Source organism: Serinus canaria, chromosome 1A (genome assembly GCF_022539315.1).
Source record: "Serinus canaria isolate serCan28SL12 chromosome 1A, serCan2020, whole genome shotgun sequence".
Lineage (NCBI taxonomy): Eukaryota > Metazoa > Chordata > Aves > Passeriformes > Fringillidae > Serinus > Serinus canaria.
The window spans coordinates 57,966,764-57,980,823 of NC_066314.1; the positions used below are offsets into that span (position 1 = coordinate 57,966,764).

At 40.8% G+C, this 14,060-nt stretch overlaps 1 long non-coding RNA gene across 1 annotated transcript; it reads right to left on the reverse strand.

The window, feature by feature from the left end:
• Nucleotides 1-4,274: 4,274 nt before the first annotated feature.
• On the reverse strand, nucleotides 4,275-8,742 carry LOC127061019 (uncharacterized). Its single transcript, XR_007780416.1, has 2 exons — nucleotides 8,536-8,742; nucleotides 4,275-5,430 (listed from the first exon to the last, which is right to left on the reverse strand). It is a non-coding gene; the product is annotated as an uncharacterized LOC127061019 (long non-coding RNA).
• Nucleotides 8,743-14,060: the final 5,318 nt, after the last annotated feature.

Sequence of the window (14,060 nt, forward strand, 5' to 3'; positions counted from 1 at the left end):
TCTGAGGTGAAATATCCCCAGCAGTTACCTATAGCTCAGTGCATTAAGGCTGGACGAACCCAGGTACGCTCCACTCAGCGATAATACCCAGCAATCTGTAGCAGGGCTGAATTGTCCTTTATTGGTACAAAACATTTCACCTAAGTGTAAAGCAAATCTTCTTTTACTGCCCATCACAGTCTCTGCCTCTTGTTCTGACCAATAGGGACACGACCCTCTGAGTCAGGATGCACTCACTCACTCCTCTTCCCATCAAATAACACACAAAGGTGCCAGGTCTTTTACCACAGACCTCCAGATTTTCTTGGGGCAATTGGGAAGCTTTCTGAGCTGTTGGAGTGCAGATTTTTGAATTGGACATTTACAGCTTACTAGCACAGGGGGTGACAGGTCTCAAGGAGATGCCCATTTTCCTTCCAGCATTGTTTTTTGCCACTGAGCAGCTTGAGTAAGGCATCATTTCCATTTTGTGTCATCTGAGCACTCAAGAAAGCTGTAATTCTAAAGCATACAAACTGCCACATCAGATCAGGTTATTTAGCAAAAATAATAAGAGAACAATTATGGAAAATCTACTTTTTTTCTAAAAAACCAGCAAGTACTGGGCTGAAATGGGGAGGGAGTCATACTGAAAGGTGGGTGATGAACATGAGAGGGGAAAATAATGTTTTGGATTAGCCAAAAAAATTAATTCTTTCCAGCAAAAGGAAAAAAATTTCATAGGATGAGTTGTCAGCCTTCTCCAACTTAAAATGAAAGGACATTCCTTAAGGGAAAATTGTTTCAAAATAAAATTAAAATTGTTGTACTTAGGAAATCTAAACCATTGTAACTTTCCCCAGCTTGCTTTGTTCGCTTTAGCTTAAGGCAGTCTGGATTTGTGGAACATATGCTTCATCACCTACCTAGGCTGTCTGTTCTTTCTCTGCACTCTTAGCTTGGTTCAGGCCATCTGCATATGGTTTTCAAGGATCTCCCTTCTTTTTCATATAGCAGGCATTCTGGACAGGGTTTGTGGAAGATGCCCTAGAGAGAAAGCCTCCAAAGAATTAGGAGAAAATGGAGCTAAAACCTCTTCCCCAGCTTAGGACCTTCACAGTGCATCCTACATTTGCTGCCAACACATGGACCTTGGGTAAACCTCATACAGACTGAAGGTGAAAAGTTGTTATAGGTCATTTGCCTTATTCTTAACAAACTGACTATCATGCTATTAAAATTCAATGTCTGGGCAATATTCCCTATTTTCTGATCAAGTCCTGGGGTCCAGCAACAAGATCAACACTGAGTTATATGACACAGTAACTTACAGAAGCCAAGAGGCTTTAACGGTCTAGGCCACTAGGTTGGGTGGTTCTTTATTACTGCAAGATGGATGCATCTCTAAGTCTTGAATGCATTTATCCCCAGAACATTCATCTGGGTCAAAACAGCAACCCCACTTTATGATACACCTTCCCATTAGTTTTTTTAATTGTTGTTACTTACTAGAAGCACACAGTTGTGGATGGGCAATGAGTTGTCAGTGCTGACTTGCAGCTGGCATAGCAACAAAACACATACTCCTCTGTCCCTGGGGTGGCTGGAGGACACAACGCACACTATTGCTGGGTTGCTTCATCCCTGCTATTCTAACATTGATTTTCACTGCAGCAAGCCTTTCTCTGTGCAAATATTGAAATTTTCCATGTTGGAGAGCTGCTTCCTTGTGGTTATTGTTGTTATTTAACAGCACTAATATCCAAGGAACACTATAACATCAATTCCATGAGGAAAACTACACTTTGTAGCGGAACATCAAGTCTGGCAGAGCAGCGGTTTTCACGGCAAGACCATGTCTTTTCCTAATCCCAGAAAAACCTGCCCAGTGTGGTCAGTTTATAAGTCTTTTGCAAAATTGCACTTCACAAATGTGCTGTTGAAATGCCTTTAGAGTTCTTGGCAGCTGAGCTCCCCTATGGTTTCTCTGTGTCACTCAGGAATTTGAACAGCCAGTTCTCGAGACTGCAGCTGGTGCCATCTTCACTACCTTCACTTCTGGCCTTCCCCCACTAAGTTTTTAATGAAATTTCTTTTGTCCCCTCGATAGTTTCTTTAACCTTCCTATTTTTGTGTATATGTAACCGAGTACAGGCAGGCTATCTCACAGCAACAGTCTGAACTGATTTAAAATGATTAGAGGACCTTGGCAGTAGATGTTAAAGGAGTATGAAGTGTTTATACTGTGTCTGTTTGCTTATATAGCGTATTTGCCAGAGCCATAATTCAATTTATGCATACAGATCAACTTTTTAATACCTTCCAGGAATAATTGCTGTCATCATTTTATGTTTCAGTTTGTGTATTCAAGTAAAACATGTTGCAATTGGATTGAAAAGGTCGAATCCTGTTTTGAAAAGTCTCATTTAAAGTTTATGGGGTTTAGCACTTTCAGAATAAAAGTAATTTAAAAAGCTGTGATGTAGCAAGCTCACAAACACATTTTTTCAAAGGCATATATATTCCTCTGTATTCTCAGAGGATTTGCCTAATGGAGTGTGATTTCATTTAATAGTTTTCAAAATACATATATATATCTACATACAAGGAAACATAAAAGTCCACAGCTCCCTATGTTCCGAATTCTTTTTAGTGGTCTTACCTGGGACTATTTGAAATCTGTAATTACTATTTCTAGACTTCCATTTAGCAGCACATTCTGGTGCACTTGCAAAAAACTGCTGGAGCTGTATGCTAAGATGCACACACTGGCAACTATGTGAGAGCAATACACTGCAGTTTCATACCATTCCTCCAGCCTCAGGAAGTGCAGTCCCTTGCTTTTCTGGATGTCCAAATACTAAATAACCATCCCTTAATAAATCACTGCCAAAATATTTCTGTAATAAGTACTTTCTTGATGTTCAAGGAGTGCAGAATCAATAGACTCATTTTCTGTGGTAAAATTTGCCAACACTATGAACCATAGAATTAGCTGTTTTCCCTAGATGCATTTGCTTATTTTAACTTTTCAATTGTCAACTGAAAATTGACCTTTCAGTTGGCCATGAAAAGAATGTTCATTTACACAGACAAACCTGTCTGAGATGGCAGACACCTCCCAGCCCCTTGATATGCTGAGAGAAAGGAGTCCTCTTCACTCAGCAGCCATGCCCCAATTACAGCAGCAACAGCTACGATTAAAGATTTTGCTTTGGAGTGGGAAATAGCTTGTGGTTTTGCACAGCAGTCATTTTTTGTGGCACACAGTCAGGACCATGTCCTCTTCTAAGAAGCCAGACAATTTTAGTCCTTGGCACTGGCAGGGCAGTGACAGCCCCTGGAGGAAGAGTGGCTGTGGCCACCCTCCGGTGCCCCGCTGCTTCAGCACGCCTCTAAAAATGAATCCTCACATACTTGTTTTTCAGAGAACAGCAATGGGCTTGTTTCACAACAGCTTTTTCTGTATCTTACTTTTGTTTCTTTCTCTCATTCCCTTCGAGGAAGAAAAAACATGAATCAAGCCTTTGTTCAAAGTGGTTTAACCCTCTCTGCCCCAGAAACACAGCCTGGACACACCACCTGTCAGGGACAGGGCAGGCTTTGTCACTCCCTGGTCATGAAGAGTATAGAATCCCACCAATACATGGCAATTCACACCTTTGCTGTTTAGCAGTCTCAAAGTCATACTTTACCAAAGCTCAATCTTAAAATTAAGGTGTGTCCTGCTTGTGGCTGAAAATTATAAAGCATAGTAACATCACTGGAATTTTGTTTAGTGTGCCTTACTGCTTAGAGCACAGTAACAGTGCTGGCTGCTGCCATCAGCAATAACACAGTCACACAGAACAACCTGAAAGAATGTCACTGCCTCAGTTATACCAACTTCAGCTTTTTCACCTGAGCTACTTAATCCCTGAGTTCTGTCCAAACTGGTACTGCCCAGGTATTTTATCAGGAAGATAAGGCCAAGCAAACACTGATATGCATCTAATTGCTTAATTGGTGACTTGAATGTTCTCAAACACCAACAGAAGAATAATGGAGCGTACAGGTGTCCTCCTCCATCTGAGCACTTCAACCAGTCTCAGCACGCCACTGTTACTGCATGCCAGTCTGCCTGGGTTTGTGGCAGTGTAGCACCATCTGAGATTATTACTGGTACAACTTAGAAAGGAAAGAACCCACTAAATCTAACAAATTCACACTTAAGAAAATACACTGATGAACCACAGAAAGAAAGAAAGAGGGACAAGATCTATGAACAGGAACATCCAAACTTTTGCAGTAGACTGTTTCCAAGAGAGATTGCCGCAGAGTTTTATTAAACAACAGTTTTTCCATTGGATACAAAACTGTTATTTTTAAAAGTGACTGAAACATTTCATAGAAAATGTATTTAATTTGGAACTATAAAAACAAACTTAAAATACACTTTTTAAAGTACTATACTTTTATTCTGCGGTTTTTTTGGAATTCCATTACTTTACTACAAATGGGTTGGAACCCACAATAGAATCATTAAGGCTGGAAACAACTTCTGAGACCACTGAGTCCAACTGTTAAAGCAGCAGTGCTAAGTCTACCGCTAAACCATATCCCTAAGTGCCACATCTATGCAACTCTTAAATGCCTCCACTTCCCTAGGCAGCCTGTTGCAGTGCTTGACCCCCCTTTCAGTGAAGAAATTTTTCCTAACATCCAATTTAAACCTCCCCTGGTACAACTTGTGGTCCTTTCCTCTTTGTGCTATTGCTTTTTACCTGGGAGAGGAGACTGACCCCCACCTTGATGGAGTGGGTGACACCAGCTAACTCCAAGGATACAAATATCTCACCCACGTGTTCCAGCCTGCTTCTGGCTCCAGCTGGAGAGAGCAGAACTAGGAGTTCCTACACTTCTGTGAGAGCTTAAATTGTATTATTTGTCATTCAACAACAAAATCTATGAGTCTGGAAGAAAACCTGAAATTAGGGATGACCTGAAAGCCTAACAGAGAGCCTGTCAAAGGACTGCTGTGGGTTCCAGCTTGGAGCTGAGCTGCAGTATCAAGACACATTGTAGAAAATGAATGCATTCAAAGTGCATAAAATGAAGAGGGCAGCTGTTGACAGACACAGACACAAGTTGTTTAAAAATAAAAAAACTCAAGAAAACATACTAGGAACTTCAGTGACTTAACAGAAGCAGATGCAAAATGTTACAAAGCGATAATTAGAGTGAACTGCCTGAATGCATACTGCTGTTGTGCAAGAGAGATCACTTCAGAAATGTACAGGAGGAAATATTTGCTTGTGAGGAAATATTTGCTTGTTCCAAGCCATAAGAATACAGAACACTGAGTCTTCTGTTCCGAGGGCGTGGGGATGTTTAATGGAGCTGAAGTCCTGCTTGTCAGAGGGCACCCTGTGTTCTGGCAAGCATCATCTTCTGATAACAATTCCTTTCCTCCTGCATGGGAAGACAGAACCAGGGAAGAGTAACTAATTACTCAAACTAAACAGATTGTGCTGAATTCTGCTAAATTTCAAGGTTGCACTGTTTGGTGGCTATGACAGAAATTATATTGACACTGATTGAGTGGCATATACTTTTTGAAGCTTGGTGGGCAAGAGCAGCAGGGAGCAGAATGTATGTGAATTGTGTTGAACTGTGTGCCTGTTCGCCCTGGACTCTGACTTTGAAAGAAAGCTGTTTATGTGGGAGAGCTGAATCTACAGAATTTTTTTTTTTTTTTTTTTTTTTTTTTTTTGCATGAGAGCTCTCTGGCAAACTTGCGTCATTTCAGAGCAAGGATATTTTGCAATTATTGTAGTCTGTTTTGTCTTATCCTTCTTTTCCTACAAACCACACTACAGCAGTACAATCCCTTGGTGTACTCTTTTCTGCTGCTTCCAGGATGCCAACCCTGGGGAGGTAGTGGTGGAACCTGTACAGAAAGAAGCAGTGAGGAAGGTGTTTTCTGTATGCCCTCCTTGGCTCTTTCATTACTACAGCCCCCAGGCCTGAAGGGTTGGTTCCCTGCAGCCAACACTACACCTCACAGCTGGGCAGTCTTGTTTCCACTTGGACAACCCCGCTTGCACCACAGAGTTTTCCCCAGAAAAACGTTGCTACTACCAGACTGCTATGGATAGGGATGGCAGCAAACAGAGTTCCTGTCCCATGGAGGAAGAGAGGAATGGGTTTGGCTCTGGCTCTGATCAAGAAAATTAGATGATGTAGCTGCATTGGGGGAGCTGGTCCACAGTTACAAATGCAAATTTCTTTCCTCACCATTCTCTGGGAAAGATGATGGAGGACAAGGAAGGCTTGGGTGGAAAATATGTTTTTGATGATCCTGAGCTATAAGCAAAAACCTTTTGTTTCCCAAACCAGGCCAAGTATGTCACAGTCCCCTTACTCATTTTACAATATTCATCTACCCCTTCTAGACTTTTAAGGAAATATGCTCTGACTTATGCCTGTATCTCAAGATTTATCCTAAGTTCTAATGTACTCTCAGGTTTCTTCACATAGAAAGGTAAAATCCTAACAGTCTATCAGTAAATGTATTTTTCACTAATAAAACTGCAAATCAAAATGATCAGGCTTCATTTGGAGAAAAGTTTGTGTTACATTCACATCATATGTGCACTTACCTAATACAAGTTTACTCAAAATTGTTCAGAAAGCAAAATACCTATCATTGCATACAAAGTCTTAGAATTATTCTAATAAAACTGACATTTTTAATGGTCAGAAAATATATCAAATAAAACCGTGGTGAGTGGAAGGGAGGGAGGACAAGAGGTAAGAAAGTACCCAATTCTAGAGATTAGAGAGGAGCTAAAATAAAAGGAATAGTTCTGTGCTAAGATGCTAAAATCCAAAACATGCCTATGAAAGACAAAGTGCACTACAGGCTAGTCTTTTGGAAACACAAAGATAACCTCTTGTTTTCTTTTAAAGGATATTGCAACTAATTGCATAGTACTAAAGCATGCCTGATATGGCCAACAGGTATGAACCACTAAGGTTTCAAAACCCTTCAGAGACACCAAGGATCTAATGGACCATGGTCACTGTTGCCAAGTAGCTGAAACAACTGGCAAGCGAAGTGGCCAGAGCCATCATTTCAATGGCACACAGAATTTAGATCAGTAGTATCACTTTAGAAGGCCTTGTCCAAACTAAGAAACCAAAACCAAACCTAGCCATTAATTCAATAAATGCCTAGTGAACTAGGAATCCTCATTAATTCTTTCACAAGGGGGGTACTCACTAATTTTTCTGTCAGAAGCATTAGGAAACAATATCCAGACGAGTGTGACCTAAGCCACAAGACTTTCTCTCACTCAAATTTGCAAAATAAGAGCAATTAAAGAGGCATAGAACATACATCATCATAAAAACGGATTGAGTATCTTAAAATACTACTTAAAAAAAAATTACAAGACCTGATCAGCTAAAGAAAGGATGTTGTGTTCTTTCTGTGTTTTGAGCACACCCCCCACCCCACCCCTACTATTATTAGGACTTATTTTGTAGCAGGAGCAGAAAAACAGATGGTAATCCCCAGCCTCAATAAATGGGGGTCTCTCTGTGTGCTGTCTTTTGCTTGCCCAGCCCTTGTGATGCCAACTCATGGCTCAAAGCAGGGGAAGAAAACCAATTTTATTGGCAGAAGAAATTGCTGCTATTTAAGGACAGATGTTTGTCTCTGACAATTATTAAGGTCTGCATGTTGTTAAATGCTTAGTAAGAAGAATAGGGAAAAAATTAAAAATTGAATGATCAATTTCTTCAGCTAAAAGGGTTGTCCTGTCAGGGCTGAAGAATTTCACATGCTTTTGTACTTAGTGTCCATAGTATGCTACTATAAAACTAAAGTAGTTCCAGAATTTCTTCAAATATTTTTTTTTTTAGAATTAACTCATAGTAATTTAGTAAATTGCATGTCTTTGTAATATGTTCAAATTTGAAAAAAACCCAACACTCATTTTAGTGTGTGTTGAAATATCCTTCCCTTTCCTTCTCATAATAACTCTGATGCAGTAAAAGTTGTGTAAAGACAGCACAATTGTAACCTGTACAAGAAATAAACAGGGTACAGAGAATATTCACACCAAGAACAGAGGATTACTGGAACCAGTGGGATGAGAAAGAAAATTTCCAGTATGTACTAAAGGAAACAAAGTATGATTATATCCTTGCTATATTAAAAGCATTTGAGATTTATTTAGACCCTGCACTCCTTTCTGTGCAATGGTCAGCTGAATCTCAGCCTCTGGTCTATGGAATATTCAAGGATTTCTGAACAATGAACCAACCTGAACAACAGTAGAGACTGAGGGGTGCACTTTAAATAACAATATTATGTTGGTGTATTTGATGGAGATGCATTTTCTAAATATTGACATTTAGATTGTCTTGCTTATCTTAGGTTCGTGCCTTTACACACCCTGTACCTTCTGAAAATCAGTGGTGTTTTGTGATCATATTACAGTACCTGATGGCAAAGCAAACTCATATAAAACAGCCACAATGACATAATTATGAATGTGCTTGACGTACCTCAGAGTCCAGCTCACATTTTGGTATCTGCCGTCTCCAAGCTGCTTTGGAGGGGACCAGCTGTAAATAATAAATGTCAAGGAGCCACACAAATAAATGCTTCTGACTGCTTCATGAGAACTTTTTTCCTATTCAATTACAGCTTCAAAAACTTGATTCCTTATTTCCTGAAAACTAGGGAGGATTGTTGGAAATCTAAAATTTGCTGCTGTAAATTTCAATTTTGCAGATCCAGCCTTTATATTCAATGAACTTCCCACGCAAGTGGTATCAGTAATAGCCATCTCCACACCTACATTTTAATACCAGCAAATGAGTTGAGTAATTCTCAGAAGACAGAACATCTAATTGGTGCTGTTTATGCAGGTGGCATCCTGGCAAAGGCTTTGACCTTCAGCATTCCACCTGAGTCAGCTTTCTGGATCAAACTCAACATTTGAGTCACCTTTCCAACCTGCTAGCAATTTTGAGAGGGCAAAAGTTTGAGGGGATTTAGTGTTGCTCTTTCCTGTTGTAATGTAAAGTACAAAACTTAACTGGTGGAGCTTAATTTCCCCATTCAAGAGAAAAATATGGATCAGAGCTGCCATTCTGTTTTAAACAACAGAATAGTTGATAATGAATAGTAATTAAATTAAAAAGGGATAATATAAACTACCTTAATCTTGCTATGACTGACACTTCACTATAAACAATGACTGGAGGACTGTTGATTGTGTGGCTTTGAGATTGAGGCATGCTTTATGAAAAAAAAATGAAGACAATTCAAAGAGTGAAAAGGGGATTCTGAAATCCACAAAAAGGCCACAGGTTTTCTTTCTCTTTCTGCTTTGTTTTCTGGTTCCTTAAGTATCTTTCTTCTCTTTTTTTTTTTCCCCAGAAATATTTCAAGGGAAATTTTAATTGTTTGAAGGTGTTTTTTGAATTTCCAACCCATAGTTAGTGCCAGAAAAGGGGCATCATGATATAAGACCCCAATACTAAACTGGAGCATTTTCTATGAACCTTACCTAAACCTGCAGAAAGGTTACCTAGACCCACAGGAACTTTATCACAGTAATTTCCTTGTATCACAGTGATATATTTGTGGGGTGGGTAAATAAGTAATCATTGTAGGACACATATAGCTTTCCTGGTAGTTAAACAACATCTTACCTACTTGTCAGACACCAAATCCTCTCTCAGTAAATACACTGCAGCCAGCTGTGCCATTTATGCATGCCCAGCATGTATTCATTCCCCTCTAATGGTCCATGTCTACCTCCTTCACTTCCTTCTCCACCACAAAGAACAGAAGTCACTTCTTACCTTTGTCACACAATAACTGAATCAATACGTAACAGTGAATTTATAATAGTGCCTTAGGGACTTGACCATGTGAAGGGACAGTGTGCTCTAATGTGTGATAACCTCGTGGGAAAGCTTGTCAGACAGCAAGGAAGATGGAAACAGCAAGATATTACATTCAGTCCTCCAGCATTTCACTGGCAAAGAAGTGTTCAAACATTAAAAAATGGAAAATACTCTACACATAGCAAATAGCATTTTGGGAAATTAAAGTACAGTCCCCTCCCTCCTCACCTTCAGAAAAGCATGAAATGAGGTGGCTGGATTTTGAGTTACCAGGTTTAACAACAGAGCAGGAAGGAAGGAAGTTGTTTGCATACATGCTTTATCTAACAGTGTCTGTTCAGTTACAAGCCTGTCAAAGCAGGGTGTTTTTGTTAAACTGGGAATCCAAAACGTGACTTCCATAAAAAACTTACCAGCAGACTCCCGTGTGTGTGTGTGTGTGCACAGACAGTGACAGGAAGCAGTTAACTAAAAACCCTTAGGGGTGTTCTGTGTTGCAGAGAAAATATTTGTACCCAGTAATGGCATGAGTCCATCTCAGACACCCACACATGCAGCTCCAGCCCTTGGTCAGAAACTACTCAACCAGTGAAATGGGGTCCTCAGGCTGTCACCGCACAGAACTGAAATCTTGGCTAGCCAAACAGACAGGAGCACTTCATGGGGAGGAACAAGAGGTTTGATAACAGTGCAACACAAAGCATCTACACCCAGCAAACACCAACATCATCAAGCAAGACAGGTGGGCTAGAGGAACAACAACAGATTTGGATTTGGCATGATGACTATTGGAAAGTTAAAAGAACAATCTTACCAACAACTGGAAGAGTTGTCTAGTAAATTATCACCTCTTCCAATGCATCTTTACCAACTGACTTCAAAAAAGCCCTGTCCTTAAACATGGCAAACAAGATCCATGTCCATTATGTCCACAAAGCTCCTGATGAGCTCACAAGTTTGCATGAGAAAAACCTTCAGTTTCTGCTCAAATCCCACAACTCTCCTAAAAAATAGAAGACAGTGGAATTAAACCAAATGCAACAATGCAGTCCAGGGGCTGACTGACTTTGGGGATTTCCTAGAGAAAACATGAAAACAGCAGAAAGTTCAGATGGCAGAAAAACCTCTCATCCATCCTAGCTGGAGCACACATCACTGGGGCACTTCTCCACCCCCCAGAGAAATTCTAGGCAGCAGCAGCAGGGTAATACAGAACAGCCACCACCAGTGCCAGCCTGCAGGGTGGCAAGGAGGTGGCCATGCCAGCAGCCAGCCCTCAAAAAGCCCCTGTGTCTCACTGCTCACTGCTGCAGGAACTGGCTCCACAGCCCTAGTGGGACACTGCTCTGTGCCATTATTCAGCTCACCATGGATTTCCCAAATGGCATGGTGGGGATCTGACTTGAGCAGCTGCCATATCCCTGCTTTTCTTGACCTAAATCCAGGGAAGCTCTGGTCTGGGACTGAGTGTCACCAGTGGAACAAGGCAGACTTCATACAGAAAAACAGGGTGAGAAGTCCTGAGAGCAATCAGGAAATAAAGCAAACTCCATCCCCAGCATTAGTTATGGGCTTCCCATGATGTTTTCTAGTATCAATTTCTATATTCCCAGGGTTTCTCACTGGCAGAGGCTGCAGAACTCCTCAGTGCTTCCCAGTGGCCAGCCACGATGGGGCCACCAACACTCAGGTGTTTCCAACATTATGACCCCAAACTCAGCTCTGGGCAAGAGTGGGAGACCTCATTCCCAGCAGAGTGAACATGACCAACCCTCAGGCAAGTACAGGAGAACTCCCTGTTACCTCAGTCCTAAATGATTTCTTCTTCCCTCACCGTGAGCAAAAGCTGAGCAACAGTTGCCTGCAATGGCACCCCCTGCTCCCGAACAGATCCAATTTAACATCCCAACACTGCCTACATGGGAGGGCCAGGCACACAGCAGGCTGCTGCACCCCTGTGTGGCAACACTAAAGAGAACTCCACTAGAATATCCTGCTGTAAATCCAAGGAAGGTTTTGCACTTATCCTTCAAATTTTGAGAGGGAGGTTGTCTAAGCACCTTAAGGTAAGATCCCAGCCCAGCCTGCAGATCAGGAGGGCACTGACAACTCAAAAGAACAACTTCACTCTTTCCTAGAAGAGTGGGAGATTACTGTTGTTTTGATTTGCGGTATGACTGGACTGCAGTACAGGCTGTGGCATCTCCTTGTTCTCTCAGGCACGTTATGTGAAGATGGGTCTCGTCATTCTGGCTTCAGGACATGATCAATAGCCAAGGCAAACTGAGAAAGATCAACGAATCATTTGCTTCTTTGTTATCCAGGAATAATTTTTTTTCCATCTGAATTGAAGTCCTTATGATTCTTATTGCAAGATAACCAAATGGGACCAGCAGAGAAATTAGGGAACATGATGTAACAGTCCTTTAGGATATGATCCAAAAGCCTTTTCTTGCCACAAAATTCAAAGCAGCCAAACCACAGGACAAAAACAGCTTAGAGCCTATTGTCTACTTTTCTTACACGGACAAGATGCTGATGATCTTCTCTCCATGGAAAAACAAGTCCAGAGAGTCACCCCTCAAACATGCTTTTTGTATTCTATTTACCCCATTTCTATATTAATTTCCCCAAGTATGTCCTAAAAAACATCTACTTATGTACCATACCTTACATGGAAGCAATTAGTTTTAGAAATTAACCACAAGGCACATTTAAATCTATATTGCACTTGTATCCAAATCATCACCACGTTGTGGTGGTTATATTATTTATTATGATTTAACTACTACCAGCCTGTTTAGAAGGAAAACAATGCTCATAGTGGACCCAGCCATTCCATAAGTTATCCTTTAGCTTCCTTCCTCTAAGTGAAATAGCTGCAGTGTAGCTGAATGTCAGATGTGAGGTTCTTATATGCAACACAGAGTTCAAAAACAGTGAACCTTGAAGTGTTATTAGAGGTAACAATGTCTTGTTACATCTAACATCATCTTTATCAGGATGAATGTGTATCCTCCAAGATATATGCCAGGTAAATCTGGTGCTTCTCAAAAACGACAAAGATGGAAGGATTTCTTTCGTTATCTACACAGCTGTTCAAAAGTCTGAAATTTCAGGTCTGGTTGGAAGGCAATAGTAATCATGGTTTCCCTGAACAAACTCTCCAACAAGAACTTCACTTACAAACATGCTATGGTAGTCTGTGCTGGATGGACAGCATTGATGTGAACAAGTGGCATCTCTAGCAAAGCAGCTTCCTAAGAATAATTTAAAAACACGGGTAAGAAAGCACCCAACTAAAGCAACAAATATCCATTATCAGCCTTTCGGCAGCCAACTCCTCCACAAGCACCTTCTTCTCTTTCCTTCCCAGGTAGCTCCAAAACCATCCTTGCCAGGTGTTTCTGCTTGAGCTTGTTTTAAGGCATCAACACATGGAGCTGATCTAGCAGCTTTCATCATTGTTTTTTGTTGCTTTATTGCTTACAAAAGATCTAGGATCAGACCCATACTCACACAGTAGGAAGCACAGCATTTTCCCTGCACTCTGGAAACCCCCCAGGAATTGTGATGCAGACACATCCTACAGCCTTGTAACTTTTCCACAGTCTCCCATGAGTCTCACAGAGATCCTTCAGCCAAAATTCTGCTTACAGACAGCAGGAATATCAGATGGATTCATACTGTGGAACAGGAACCACTTATTCACCTCCTGCCCAGGCTTCCCTTTTCCATGTGCTCTTTCTACACACATGAAAACACTGTGCTTCAAATATATTTAAAATAAACTTTGCTAGTACAACAGGACCTAATGCAGAAATACAAGATTGTCTTGATGCGGAAGAAGAGAATTAAAAGAATATTCTAGATGCTAGTCACATCTCATCCAGGGATAAAGAAAATAGATCACAGGCCAAATATTGCTCTTTAATGCTCTTTTGCAGCCCTGAACACTAAGTCTCATTAGCAATAACACTAAGGTTTGGTCTCAAACTGCAGTTTTTCTGACAAAACACTGGCCAGCAAGCAGACCACATTTTCTACAAATGCAGTATATCTGTTTTCAGAGAAGAACTGAAGAGGTCATGTGTTTAGATGTATTGAAACATTTTCAGAGGGGTAAAATTACTTTAACCAGTTATACCCTTCCCATCACTAGCCTTTAAATC